The sequence below is a fragment of the Ursus maritimus genome, unplaced genomic scaffold, assembly GCF_017311325.1.
Source record: "Ursus maritimus isolate PB19 unplaced genomic scaffold, ASM1731132v1 scaffold_3, whole genome shotgun sequence".
NCBI lineage: Eukaryota > Metazoa > Chordata > Mammalia > Carnivora > Ursidae > Ursus > Ursus maritimus.
In genome coordinates, this window is record NW_024425563.1 from 41841515 (window position 1) to 41857105 (window position 15591).

Consider the following 15591-nt stretch of genomic DNA (forward strand, 5'->3'; position numbering starts at 1 on the left):
TCTTCAGAATCCTGCCTTTCCACCTCAGGCACAGAGACTCACCAGATTTTCTAGTGAGTGGCACTGTCTCTCCATCTCCAGGTGTTATGGGCTGAAAGTGCCCGCCCTCCCCTTAAAAAAACCCATATGCTGAATCCCTCAGACTATGACCATATTTGGATATAAGCTCTTTAAAGAGGTCATTATAAATAAGGTGCAGAGGGGAAGACCATGTGAAGACATAGAGTGAAGGCCATGTATAGGCCAAGGAGAGAGGCCTCAGAAGAAACCAACCCTGCTGACACCTTGCCCTCGAACTTCTACCCCCCAGATCTGTGGTAAAATAAAACTCTGTTGTTTAAGTCCTGAGTCTGTGGTGCTTTGTAATGACAACTCTAGCAAACTAATATACCAGGCAGGCAAACAATAAACTCAATTTTTGGTTGTTGTTTTCTATTTTTCAGCTCTGTGGTTCTTTTGATTAACGAATGCTGTGTTATATTACACTACAGATAGTATATGTGACTGACACTTAGGAAATATTTGATGGAATTTTGAATAAATTGAAAACATAGAGATAAAATATATGTACCAAAACTTGATTCATGGAAAAGTGTTAACATTATAATGAAAAATAACAAACCATGTAATGATTATTAATTGGAAACTGACAGACTAACATGCTAAATGTAGGGAGAAGACCGAGTAAAGTAATAGTAAAAATCATAATCCTGCAAGTAAGGCAAGTAACTATTTTAATAGGGTTGACAATAAATATTGCAATAAAATGTCCCTTTTTTACATAATTCCTTATTTTGGATTATAGCCTAACAAAACAATATTTTTCAACATATGTATTGCTATGCTGCTTACACTTAAAACATATGCAGGTAAAGGGTGAATGTGAAAATTTGTTCGAGAGGAGAGAAAAAACTGAATTCCGAAATTATACCTTCTCAGAAACAAAATACGTAATTTCATAAAACACACAAAGTGGAAGTAGAAGTCTTTAATCTGGAAATTTTGAATGAGCTTTGATGTTTTTATGAAAAATGTATGTGTATACACATGTTTATGTTTCTAAGGAAGGGACCTAATCACCTTTTATGTCTCTTAAAAAATTGCCACTTTCTAAGAAGATGAAGAACTCTCTACCCAAAGCATAACTCTATTTGTTTAAAAAAGGCTTTCACATCTTATCAAGCTTCAGGGACAGCTTAGAATTGGAAAATCTGAGATCACCAAATCCCATGTTTTACCAACACTTGTTAAATATGGCGCCTATAGGTTTGGATAGGGATGCGCTCTTTTGCTGGAGACGCGAGTGTGTGTTTGTGAGCGTGTGTTTGCAGGATACATTCCCTATCTGTCCACCATAACTGCAGTGTAGCCCTGCCCGATGCCTCCAGGAAGGTATCAAATAACAGACCACACAACTTTAAAACCACAAAGCCCTAAGAGATCATCTCTTCCAATTGTTGCATTTTACAAAGGAGAAGAGGGGGATTCAGAAAATGGAAATGTTCACGGTGGGAGCTGGAGTGAGCAGCCTCCTACTTCCTTGATGTCTAGCCAAAAGCCGTCTAGCGCATGTCGTTAAAGGGCTGGACATCCTCTTCCTGTCACCACAGAGAGAAATGTGTTTTTACTAGACTTCCAGGTGTAATGGCTACCAGGATTTATGCTGTAGGTGAAGGGTCCTCTTAACGGTATTGAGTAAAGCGAAGTAGTACAGAACGTTTGCCGAATAGAATAGTAGGAGATTTGGTGGAGTAGGAGGTGGTTGGTTGTCAGCACGGGTTCTTTGCCATTTATGAGGTCACAAGCAAGGGTCTTAATTTCCTTGTAGAAACCTGTCCTTTGTCTGTAAACTGGGGATAATAATTGTGTCTGTCTCCTAAGAGATGTCCTGAGAATTACATGAGTTGGTAAACACCAGGCCTTTAGAAGAACACTCAGCTTACAATATAGATGGATTATGCCAAGGTGAGTTCATTCTCTTCTCCTTCCTTCTTAGGTGAAGTCCTCAATGAAGCCTGTTTTGAAGAGAGAAAGAGACTTTAACAATGACTTTACAAGCTGAACTTCATCTGTCCCCTGCCATTAGTTCTGCCCCCTGCTCAACACAATCCCACGATTGCACAACTATCAACGGACACAGTGGGACTTTTACTGGAGGAGAAAAGACATCGGTTTGCACATTTGCTGTTTCTCCTGTGAGTTTTCTGAACTTCTCTTTCTCAGTAATCTTACAGTTTGACATATAATATGGTCCAGGATAAGTCTCTATGGTATCTTCAAACATATTAGCCATTCTAAATGTCTTAGATTTTATACAAACATAGAAAGAAACATAAACCCTCCACTTTTTCTACCTTTATCCTTTTTTTTTTTTAATCCTTAGCAAATATTCCTCAAACCCAAACAGAGGAAGGCAGTTACTGTGCATTGACCATCCAAAAGCCATTCCAACATCCCTTGCTTTTGTCTACAATCAAAGTGGGAAAATGAAAATACTCACACACCCAACCTACCAGCAGCTGTGGTGACCACGTGCCTTGTTTCTGGCCAATGGGATCTAAGATGGAGCCTATGAATTAGGTGTCTCGGGAAGTTTTTTTAAAAGGATCAGCCTCAGATGGCATATTTCTTAAGCCCTTTGCCATCTTTTCATCCTCTTCCCCTTCTTTTTTGCCTGAAACGAAATGATGTCTAGAAGCGAACCCATCATCTTGTGGCATCAGGGTAAAAGCCACGTGCTGAGGACAGCAGAGCAAGAAGATAGGAAAAAACCTTGAATTCTTGATGACATTGTTCAGCTACCATATCAGCCCTGAAGGCCTTACCCTTGGACTTCTGCTCTTCTTTGAGACAAATAAACCCGTTATTCACATTTCATGCTGCTTGTAACCAAATACAATCCTAAATGATATAATAGACATTCTAATTCAATTAGCTAGGAATAAAAGGACACAAAGAAAACAATTATGCAAGATGTGTGCCCCCTCCAAACCACATGCTTTGTAAGGCCTGGCAGAAATGGGGAAGACAGCCGATGAGAAGTTTTTGCAAAGTCATAAAACTTTCTTATGACTAGTGTAGGGAATCTGAATGGTTATTAAGACTATACCTTAATGCAAGACACAATAAAAATATCCCTGTGGGATCCTAGATGTGTATGAGGAAAGCTTCAAGTCTGAAGCTGCTTATCCTATTACTCTGGAGTCTGCCTCTTTCTAAGTCACGCAAAAAGTAGATATAGTAATATGCTTGTATGGGACTACCTGCAAAATGGTTGCTTACAGATCCCTCTTGGTGTCAGAGGAAGGAAAATCTTCACAGTAACATTTTCCAATTATTTTAAAGCATAAAACATTCATTTATGGCCTACTGTGTGCAATTCACAGTGCTAAGGGTTGAGAATTCAATGATGGAAAGACGTAAGGATTCAATTTAAGAGTCATGTTGTTCTATACAGCACTGTAATTTTAAGTAGGAGAATGTGTGTGTGTGTGTGTGTGTGTGCATGATATGTACATTTTATATATATATGTATATATATATCAAAAATTGTAGAAAGATTGAGTCGAGGGGAAAATAATGTTAATTAAATGTTAATTAAGCTCCTCTTCCCACACCAGGACAGTATGTCTTTACCTCAACTCCTCATGGAAATCCTGGCCATAATTTCACCCAAAGCCCTGAACTCCAACTTATACTGAGAATATATCTAATGCACTAAGGAAGGTATTTTGACTATTGCTGATATATAGAAAAATATCAGTTTCTTATGTATTTATTTTGTAAACAAATTATAAAATTTTCTATTCAGCTGTATTTTTTTTTTGTTTTGCTTATTTCCTTAGGTATTCCTAGTAGACCATTAAATCATCAGCGAAATCAAAATAAAAGCAAAGCGAAGAAAGAAAAACCAACAAAAAAACCTCTCAAAACAAATTTGCTTTATTTTCAGTTCTATTTTCTTTTTCTTGTCTAATTTCTTTCACTGGGCAGTGCTGGTAAAAAAGCATCAAGTAACCGGGACGATAGTGTCATCCTTGTTTTATTCTTGCCCTTAAGGGGAAACCACTTGCAGCATCACTAAGCAAACAAAGAAATCGGCTCAGCAACAGGTGGACTCTCTAAGTTGTCACCAGATGCTAAGGGAGAGAGAGAAGAAGAATGCAGGCCATATGAGTTTGAAATATTTACAAATCCAAATTTCCTTGTCACTCAAAGGTAAGTGGACTCAGTAGAGGTCAAGCAATTCCATCTGAATGGCCCCTTCTAATCTTCTCTAGCAAATCTGAGTTGGGTCTGAGAGGGACGCAGTATGGTGTGCCTAATCTTTCCCCAGCGAAATTAAACAGAAATCTTACCATTGACTTACTACACGATTTTGGATATGTGTAGTACTGCTGAACTCATAGCCCAAGGTTTTCGTGAGTGCCTATGACATACACAGCTCATGCCTTGTCCCCATATCTGATCTTTGATACTAATAGCACCTCATCTCCAATACTGTTATTTGACTAGAAGAATGAATAACCTTTAACTCCTGACCTTGATTTTTTTTTAAAGAATTTAGTGGATATTTTTTCTCTCTCATTGACAAGTTTCCTCTCAAGCAGGTTAGTAACTTATTACCTAAATATATATTAGTTAATAAGTTGTTGAGAAAGTGGAAGTTTTGTGGCCAGTTTTTAATAGAAGATATCATCTGTAAAACAATTAATTTGTAATTTGCCCTACCATTTTGTATTTCCACCTTTTTGGGTTACCTAACATGAGAGTATATTACGGCCGTAGAAATCACTTGTTATACAAACAGTTTAGTGGTGCTCCTTTTTCATCCCACCAGGTCTCTAATTTATATGTTGAGTGCAATATATTCTAGTAAAGTGACTAGTTTGGAATGCAGTTACGTGCATTACCTTGCCACTGTAATTCTTGAAAATATCGTCAGCTTCCTGAAATGTCAAACAATGCCATTTAAATTCCAGTGTGCAATTTTCACCTTATCTATAAAAGTATCCTGAGACAGTAATTGGGTGGGACCAAAGTCCTAATAATTATTTTCTGTAAGTAACGGATAGTGTATAATATATCTCACCCTTCCAAGATGTCAGAAAATTTTGCTTTTACTTTGATCAGTGCAGTGTAGTTAGAAAATCTGTCAAAATCATTTCATTGACTATGTTACTTTTTGGAGAAGTCAAATTATCGAGGCATTTGGAAGGAGAAAAAATGAGGGTTATAAAGGGCCGGGTAGCTGTTTATAAAGTATAGAAAGTCTACTATATTTAAATGTTTTACATCCTGCATTTCACACTAGGAACTCAAGTTCAACCAACAGTTTTATGCATTAATTATTTGAAAAAAAAATGGTTTACCTGAAAACTAACAACTGGTTTTCAAAATTGCATTGCATTGCTATTCTTTGCTTTGGAACATAAACTAAAAACTAAAACTCATTTACCAGGAGAAAAGGTGAAATTTTATATATATATGATATATATAAAGGTATCTATCTATCTATCTATATCTATATCTATATCTATATCTATATCTATATCTATATATATATCTACTTCATTAATGTATTCATTCATTCATTCATTCATTCAGGTAACATAAGCATCTCATATATGCAGGAGTTCTGTTCTAAGTGCTAGGGATACAATATGAGTGAGAAGGACGTGGTATCTGCTTTCATGAAGGGAGCCCAAAGATAAACAAGTAGACAAATAAGCAGTTTGTTATAAAGGCTACTAAGAAATTAGACAAGTGAGGGTAGATACAGTGACTTACTTAGATACCATGAGACACCTTGGTATCTAAGGTACCTTTTCAGCACTTCCTGAAGAGGTGGCGTTTGTCCTGAAAGAGGAGAAAGGATGTTGCAAGCATTTGTGTCCACTCCTGGGCATCTGATCCAATGATCTGAGGATCTCACTGATCACTGGTATCACAGATGGTGGGTCCTACATTACAAACATAGGTATAGTAGAGTCCATCATGAACGTGTAACAACTCCAAAACAAATATAAAACGTCACTAGAAAGTGCACTCATAAAATGGAGTGCAGGATGTATGTCAACTGGTAGCATTAATCGTAGATAAAGAAATGTTATTGCCTGCCTAACTGGACAGAAGAGAAAGATGCCAGAGTAGTGTCAGCCCTCCATTCTTGCCTCCCAATTATTCAGCAAGACAATACAGCATGGCTCCTTCCAATTACAACTGAAATACCCAGCTACAACTTTCATTGGTCTTTTGCTGTTTTCTGCGGTTCTGCCTGCCCTCATTTTTATTCTGGTAATCGCACTGTTTTCCTTTAGGGAACCTTCTTTTCTCTTTGGCGTGCAATATTAGTAAGGTTGTAAATCACCATGCCCAGCCTGACCTTCTCAAACCAGGAATTCAGGGACTTTGAATCTTGAGCTGAGTGATCAAGGATGGAAAAATATAGTTGGAGTTCATTCATTTCAGCAGCAGCTGTGGTTTGACTGTCAGTGATTCCTGGTGTGCCTAGCCAGAGAGTAACCTTGGTTTCCATGAATTTTTAAGACTGATCCTCTCTGTTTAGGCTTTTGTCAGTTCTGTTAACCACGGAATACCCAGCCAATAAATTAATTTTTTGCTTAAATTATTGCTTAAATTATTGAGAATTGGTTTATATTGTCTGCAACCAAAATTCTCTATTTCTTATACTTCCCAGAGGGAAGCTATGATATCATTCCAGAATGGAGTACAACCACAAAAATCAGGCAAACCAGGAAATATCTTCAGTCAAATAGGTAGCCATTTTTTACAAAATCCCTGACATTAAAAATAATAATAATCATTGAAATGGAAGAAAAAAACCTCCTTAGAAAGATCATGATAATTCTGCATTTAAACAGTGATTAAAGAAAATAAAGAGAGCATTTTCCATAATTATTATTAGGAGATGTAATGACATTAATTGAGCATTGATATGCATATCAACTTGAGACAAGGACATAATCAGACACAGAACAGGAATGAAAAGAGAAGGTCCTGAAAACATCTTCAGAAACATGCTCCAACTCAGGGGAGCAGGGGCTGCAGGGAAGAGACAAACATGAACTATTATGAACCGAACACATCACTGACTTCTTCTTACCGCTAAAAACTAGCAATGACTGCACTAATCAAAGAAGCGGGGATCTCAGGGATGACTCTTTTCCTAGGCAGGCCATGACCAGAGGAGACTTGATTACAACATGGGGACAAATGCCTGCCAAGAAGACTTGATGACATAGAAATAAAGCTTCCTATTGTGAGTATCAAGAGCCCTGTGTCCACATCCGGTAAGTGAACCCATTAGCTGGAGACAATGAGGAGCAGAATGGGTACTATTAGGAATCAAGTCAATGAAGGAGAAGACAAACAAAACAAACTCTCCCACAGCATGGAAAAAGGACAAAGAGACTTAAATGAAAATCGATGATAAACACTAAAGATACATTCAAAAAAACAACCAGCAGGAAATAAGAAATTGTGGTAACAAAAACACATGAAAATCCTTAACATATATGTGTTTAACAACAGTGTCAAAATATGTGAGCCAAAAGCTGATAGAACTGCAAGGAGAAATAGGTGAATCCACTACTACAGTTGAAGATTTCACATCCTTCTATTGGAAAGGGACAGATCCAGCAAGCAGAAGATCAGTAAACTTAACAACATCTCCAATCAAGTGGATATAATTGCCACGTATAGACTACTTCATCCAACAATACAGAATGCGTGTTCTTCTCAAGCTCACGTAGAACATTTATAAAGATAGACCATACTCTGAGCCACAACACACACTTTAAAAAATTTTACAAAAAAAACCTTCATACCCTGTCTGCTCTTAGGCCACAATGAACTTGAAGTAGAAATCAATATCAGAAAGATAGCTGGAAAATTCCAAACTACTTGGATATTAAACAACACACTTACAAATAACACATAGGGAAAAGACAAAATCTCAAGAGAAATTTTAAAATATTTTGAACTAAATAAAAATGAAAACAAAACTTATCAAACTTGGGGGGATGTAAAATTTATAGAATTGAATACATATATTAGAAAAGAAGGAAGATAAAAAATCAATCATAAACTTCAACCTTGGGAAACTAGAAAAAGTAGAGCAAAGTAAGCAGAAGAAAATAAAATAATAAAAATTCAAGCCACAATCAATTACATTGACAATAGGAAACCAAAAATTGATTATTTGAGAAAGATCAATAAAATTGAGAAATCTCAAGGTAGGCTACCTAGCAAAAAAAGAGATAAGACACAAATGAATAAAATCAGAAATGAAAGAAGGGATCTTACTACATACCCTGTAGACCTTATAAAGGATAATCAAGGAATACTTTTAACAACTCTATGCCAATGAGTTTGATAATATAGATGAAATGGACCAAATCTTTGAAAGACACAATCTGCTAAAACTCACACAAAAAGAATTAGATGATCTGAATAATCCTGTATCTATTAAAGAAATTGAATCCATAATTAATAACTTTCTAAAATAAAAGCACCGCTGATGGATTCAACTAGATATTTAAAGAAGAAATTATACTAATTATCTATAATCTCTACTAGAAGATAGAAGCAGAGAGAGTACTTCTTAACTCACTTTGAGACCAGTGTCACCCTAACATCAAAACTAGACCAAGACATTACAGGAAAAGAAAACTACACACCAATATCTCTCATGAACATAGATGCAAAAATCCTCAAAAAAATTTTAGAAAATCAGATCCAACAACGGTAAAAAGAATTATACACCACGACCAAATGGTACTTATTCCAGGTATGCAAGGCTGGTTCAATGTTCAAAAGTCAATTAATGTAATCCACCACATCAAGGAGATAAATTACATGATCCCATCAATAGATGCAGAAAAACATTCGACAGAATCAACATTTATTCATGATAAAACCTCTCTGTAAACTAGGAATAGAGAGGAACTTCCTCAACTTGATAAAGAATATCTACAAAAAACCTATAGCTAATATCATACTTAATGGTGAGAAACTGAAAGCTTTCCCACTCAGATCATAAACAAGGCAACGATATCTCCTCTCACCTTGATTTTAAGCGCTGTACCGGAAGTCCTAGTATGGAAAGAAAAGGAAACAAAACGCATACAGATTGGAAGGAAGAAATAAACCTCTCTTTTCACAGGTTGCATTGCTGTCTATATGGAAATCCCCCCCCAAAAAAAACCTAAAAAAAACCCTCCTGGAACTAATAATATTAAATTATAGCAGACAAGTAGGATAAAAGATTAATATAGAAGTTAATTTTATTCCCATATACCAGCAAAGAACAAAAGGAATTTGACATTAGAAACACTGTAACATTTACAATAGCACCGAAAAAAAAAAGACTATAGTAGGTATAAATCTAACAAAGTATATATTATATGAGAAAAACTACAAAACTATGATGAAAGAAATCAAAGACCTTAAAAACTAGAGAAATATCCCTTGGTTATGGATAGGAAAACTCCGTATTATAAAGATGTCAGTTCATCCCAAATGTATCTACAGATTCAATGCAATCCCAATAAAAATTCCAGTAAATTATTTTGTGGATATTGACAGATTTGTTCTAAGTTTATATGAAAAGACAAAACCCAGAATAGTCAACAGAATATTGAAAGAGTAGAACAGTCAAAGGACTAACACTATCTTCAAAACTTAACTAAAAAGCTATGGTAATCATGACGCTGTGGCATTGGGAAAAGAATAGATAAATGTATTAGTGGAACAAATTAGAGAGCCTAGAAATAGAACCACATAAATATAGTCAACTGATCTTTGACAAAGGAGCAAAAGCAATACAATGGAGGAAAGACAGTTGTTTTAACATCTGGTGCTGGAATAGACATTCACATACACACAAAAAAGTCTATAGACAGATGTTACCCCTTCATGCATTTTTGGCTGACAAATGGAAGAAAACACTAAAAATAAAAGTGAAGATTAAGGTGATGTGTTAATTCTATTATCTGAAGTTCTTGGGCTAAATCCTGGAGATTATAGTCTCTCAAATTAAAGTGATGTATGTGGGGTCAGAAATGGGAAAAATTCTACCACCAGGATTATTCTGGGATTTTAGATTTTTCCGGATATTTTTCTGTTGAAATTATCAGAGATTCACAAAATTAATGTAGGAGAAACATCTTCATGGCTCAGGTGGGAAGTGATAAGAAGGGCGGCAAACTAGACAATGTAAGTCCATAAATACAAATTCACTTTTTTGGGAAAAAAAGTGTCATAAGACACACCATAAGACATTAATGTAAGAAACTGAAGAAGACACAAATAAATGGAAATACACTCCATGCTCATGGATTAGAAGAACTAATATTGTAAAAATGTCCATATTACCCAAAGCAATCTACAGATTCAATGCAATCCCTATCAAAATTCCAGTGACAGTTTTCACAGAAATGGAACTAACAATCCTAAAATTTGTATGGAACCACAAATGAATTCAAATAGCCAGAGCAATCCAAACAGTATAGTGTTGGCGTAAGAACAGATTACACAGATCAATGGAACAGAATAGAGAGCCCAGAAATAAACTCTAGCATGTACGGTCGATTAATTTATGACAAAAGAGTCAAGAATATACAATGGAAAAAGGACAGACAGTCTCTTCAAAAATGATGTTGGTGGGCTCCTGGTAGCTCAGTTAGTTAAGCATCCAACTCTTAATTTCGGCTCAGGTCATGATCTCATGGGTTGTGAGAAGGAGCCCCGTGTCAAGCTCCACATTCAGTGGGGAGTCTGCTTAAAGATTCTCTCCCTCTACCCCTTCCCCCATTTGCTGCCCCCCCAAATAAATCTTTTTAAAAAAATGATGTTGAGAAAACTGTACAGTGACATGCAGAACAATGAAACTGAACTCCTATATTGCACCGTACACCAAATCAACTCAAAATACATTAAAGACTTGAATGTAAGATCTGAAACCATAAATTCCCGGAAGAAAATATAGTGGGTAAGCTCCTCGACATCAGTCTTGGCAAATATTTTTTTTTACATTTGACAACAAAAGCAGGCACCAAAACCAAAAATAAACAGGTGTAGTATGTAACAAACTTAAAAGGTTTGGTGCAGCAAAGGAAGCCATCAACAAAATGAAAAGGCAGCATACTAAATGGGAGAAAATATTTGCAAATCATATATGTTACAAACCAATTTGGTGATTTTCCAAAATATATAAAGAACTCATGCAATTAAGCAGCAAGTAATAATAATAAACAATCCAATAAGAAATGAGCAGAGGAACGGAATTGACATCTTTCCAAAGAAGGCATAGAAATGGTCAATAGGTACATAAAAAGATGTTCAACATCATTAATCATCAGGGAAATGCAAAGATAGCACCTCACACCTGTTCGAATGGCTATTATAAAAAAAACTAAAAATAACAAGGCGGGGATGTGGAGAAGAGGGAACCCTTGTGCACTATTGGTGGGAATGTAAATTGGTGCAGCCACTGTAGGAAACAGTATAGAGGTTCCTCAAAAAATGAAAAATAGAACTGCCATATGATCCAGCAATTCCACTTCTGGGTATATATCCAATGCTAATGAGATCACTATCTCAAAGAGATAGCTGCACCCCCATGTTCACTGTAGCATTATTTACAAAAATCAAAACATGTAAACAACGTAAGTATCTATTGACAGGTGAATGGATAAAGAAAAGGTGGCAGATATATATAGTCATAGAAAAGAAGAAAATCCTGCCACTTACAACAACATGGAGGGACCTTGAGGGCATTATGTTAAGTGAAGTAAGTCGGGCAGCAAAAGACAAATACTGCATAATCTTACTTAAACGTAGAAGCTGAAAAAAAACCAAACTCATAGTAATAGAGATCAGATTGGCGTTTGCCAAGGGTAAGGGGGTGAGGGTTGGGGTAATGAGTAAAGGTGGCCAAAAGGTACAAACTTCCAGTTATAAGATAAGTAAGTTCTGGGCATGTAATGGACAGCATAATGACTTTAATTCACCATACTGTATTGTATATTTGAAACTTGCTAAGAAAGTAGGTCATAAAAGTTCTCATCATAAGAAAAAAATCATAACTATGTGAGGGGATGGATGCTAACTAACCTTATTGTGGAATCATGTAACAGTATGTACATATAGCAAATCATTATGTTGTATGTCTTAAACTAATACAATGGCATTTGCCAATTATATTTCAATAAACTTGGAATATTGGACACTGAAGTTAAAAATCTAATACTATTTACCATAATATTAGCTTTAAAAAAGACGTATTTAGGTATAAATCTAATAAAACATGTATAGGACTCAAATACTAAAAATCATAAAATGTTAATGAAAGAATTTTTTAAAAATCTAAATAAATGGAGAGATGGAAATGCTCATGGTTGGGATGAGCATAGGAAGGATGTTAGTTACCTTCTAAATGATGTACAGTTTTAATGTAATTCCTATCCAAATTCCAACAAGGTTTTTTGTAGATATAGACAATATTATTCTAAAATTTATATGGAATAGAAAAACCAATGGAATAGAATAGCTTCAATAATTTTGAAAAGAAGAAATGTAGAGGAAGAATTAATCTATGTAATTCAAGACCCGTTATATAGCTAGAATAATAAAGGTAGTGTGGTATCGGAGCACCTGGGTGGCTCAGTCAGTTAAGCTTCTGCCTTTGGCTCAGGTTATGATCCCAGGGTCTTGGGATCAAGCCCTGCATCAGGCTCCCTGCTCAGCCTGCTTCTCCCTCTGCCTGCCACTCCCCCTGCTTGTGCTTTCTCTCTCTCCCCCTCTCTCTCCAACAAATAAATACATAAAATCTTAAAAAAAAAAAAAGATGGTGTGGTATCGACAAAAGGACAGACACATAGATCAGTAGAACTGAATAGAGATCTTAGAAAATATTTCCAACAGGCTTTAGACAAAGTTGCAGAAGCAATTCAATGGAGGAATGATAATTAAAAAAATATGCTGGAGCAGTTGGACATCCTTAGGTGACACATTTAGCTTCTATCTATACCTCACACCTAATACAAAAATTAACTCAAAATAGATCACTGATTTAAATGTCAAATATAAAAAGTTATTAAAAGACAGGCTAAATTTTTTCATGATCTAGGGCTAAGGAAAGAGTTCTTAGACTTGACATCAAAAGCACGATCCATAATAGGAAAATCGGTAAATTGGACTTTATTAATATTAACAACTTTCGCTCTGTGAGGTACTCTGTTAAGAGGGAGAAAAGACAAGTCACGGTGTGGGATAAAATATTTGCAAACCATATATATGAGAAAGGACTAATATCTAGAATTCTCAAACAACAACAACATAAAAAAACAGTTCCATTAGAAAATGGGCAAAAGATATGAAAGGACATTTCATTGAAGAGGATACACAGATGGCACATAAGCACATGAAAAGATGTTCCATGTCATTAGCCATTAGGGAAATTCAAATTAAAACCACAATGAGATATCACTAAACGTCTACCAGAATAGATCAAATAAAAAATAATGACAGCATCAAATGTTGGCAAGGATGTACAGAAATTAGATCACTCATGCATTGCTGATGAGAGTGGAAAATAACCCAACTATTCTCGAAAATAGTTTGGCAGTTCCTTAGTAAACTAAACATGTAACTACCATATGACCCTGTGATTGTACTACTGGGCATTTATCCCAGAGAAATAATTCTTAGATTCACCCAAAAACCTGCACACAAATGTTCATAACAGCTTTGTTGATAAGAGCCAAAAACTGGAAACAACCCAGATGTTCTTCAGTGAGTGAATAGTTACTGACCGATGGTACCTCCAATACCCAGGAATACTTCTCAACAACAAAAGGGAACAGATTATTCATAGGCACAACAACTTGGAATAATCTCTAGAGAATTATGCTGAATAAAAACATACCAGTCCTAATAGGTTGCATACCCCTTAATATAACATTCTCAAAATCACAAAACTATAGAAATGCAAAGTAGTAGCTCTTGGGCGTTAAGGGAAGTGGTTGTAAATATAACGGGCAACATGAGGAATCCTTGTGAGATAAAATCTCTATACCCTTGACTGCATCAGTGACAATATCCTGGTTGAAGTTTTGCAATATGTTACCACTGGGGGAAACCAGAAAGGGGGTACTTAGGATTTCTCTGTATTATTTCTTACAAATGCATGTGAATCTATAATTATCTAAAAATGAAAAGTTTTATTAAAAAACAACTTACTATGCTCACCCACTCTCTCCTACCCAACAATTCTTCTTCTGAGTGTATACTCAAAAGAAATGAGAGGTAAAATCAAACACGAGACATGTACAGGATGTTCATAGCATCTTTTTTCATAAGAGCACCATTTGGAAACAATTCAAATGCCTAGCAGCAGAAAGAGAGATAAATAAATTGTGATATAACCATATAAAATATTACACAGCAATAAAAAAAGAACTATTTCTATAGGTTCCAACATGGGTGAGTCTCCCAGACATAATGATGAATTAAAGGGGCTAGACACAAAAGTGTACATACTGTGAGTCCAAGTTCATGAAGTTCAAGATCAGGGAAAATAACTGACAATGAAAAATGTCAGAACAAAGATTACTGCTGAAGAGGGAGGGTTGATTGGGAAGGGGTGCAATGTCTTTACCTTGATCCGGGTGGTGGTGAAACAGGTGTACTTACATATCAAAATCCAAAAAGTTGTGCCCTGAAGAATTAGACTAGAAACTGGGCCATCAGTCTTCCATCCAGCCGCTGAACCAAGGGCAGGATGTGAGTAGCACATAAGGAAACAGATGCTCGGGCTGAGAACAGTCACCCTCTCTGCAGTCAGCTCCAAGATGGGGTAAGCCTCACATTGCAAGCAGGAGAAAATGAGGCCTACAGACAAACCAACAAACAAACAAACAGCAATAAAAAGAAAAGCAGAATTCATTCTAAAGACTTCAGAGAAAATCCCTGAATGAATGAAAATCCCTCATTGGAACTAGAACGAGAGTGGGGGGGTGGAGTTTCACTTCTTCAATGTTATTGAAAAACCTTGACTTGGGTGAAAACACAGTCTTATGAAAAAAGAGGTTAAAAAGCTACAAACTAAGCTTAAAAAGCAATGGAGCATATGAAAAAAATGAGCTGGGTCCTCTATGAATGCCAGGACAGTAAGTATGTAGCAGTAAGTCGTAAATGCACCTTTGGAGTTGGTGAAGAGTAGAATTAATACTGAGGACAATGTAATCACTGACACAGAAGACAACCTGAACGGTTCTCTAAGAATGCAGACAGAAAGGACAAAGCAACGAAAGTGGTATGATTCCAAATGGAAAACAAAACCAATGAAAGTAACAGCAACCGACAAAAACCACAGATTCAATATAGAATTATAGGCGTGATTCAGGACAGAACCAGGACTTTATAAAAAAAAAAAGCAATAAACACGTAATTTGACAAAATTCACCAAGAAAAAGAAATGAACCAAAAAGTCCAATTCTGTTATATGCAAACAAAGTATTAAGCATGTATCAGACCAAACTGAGGAAAACAGATGCACACCTAAAT

At 36.0% G+C, this 15591-nt stretch overlaps 1 long non-coding RNA gene across 2 annotated transcripts; it reads right to left on the reverse strand.

Moving 5' to 3' along the window:
* Positions 1-717: 717 nt before the first annotated feature.
* On the reverse strand, positions 718-14875 carry LOC103658968. Of its 2 annotated transcripts, none has more exons than XR_567358.2 (4): positions 14719-14875; positions 5826-5963; positions 2514-2674; positions 718-2015 (listed from the first exon to the last, which is right to left on the reverse strand). It is a non-coding gene; the product is annotated as an uncharacterized LOC103658968 (long non-coding RNA). The 2 variants fall into 2 exon arrangements; XR_005838536.1 differs by having other exon boundaries at positions 5791-5963.
* Between the last annotated feature and the right edge of the window lie 716 nt (positions 14876-15591).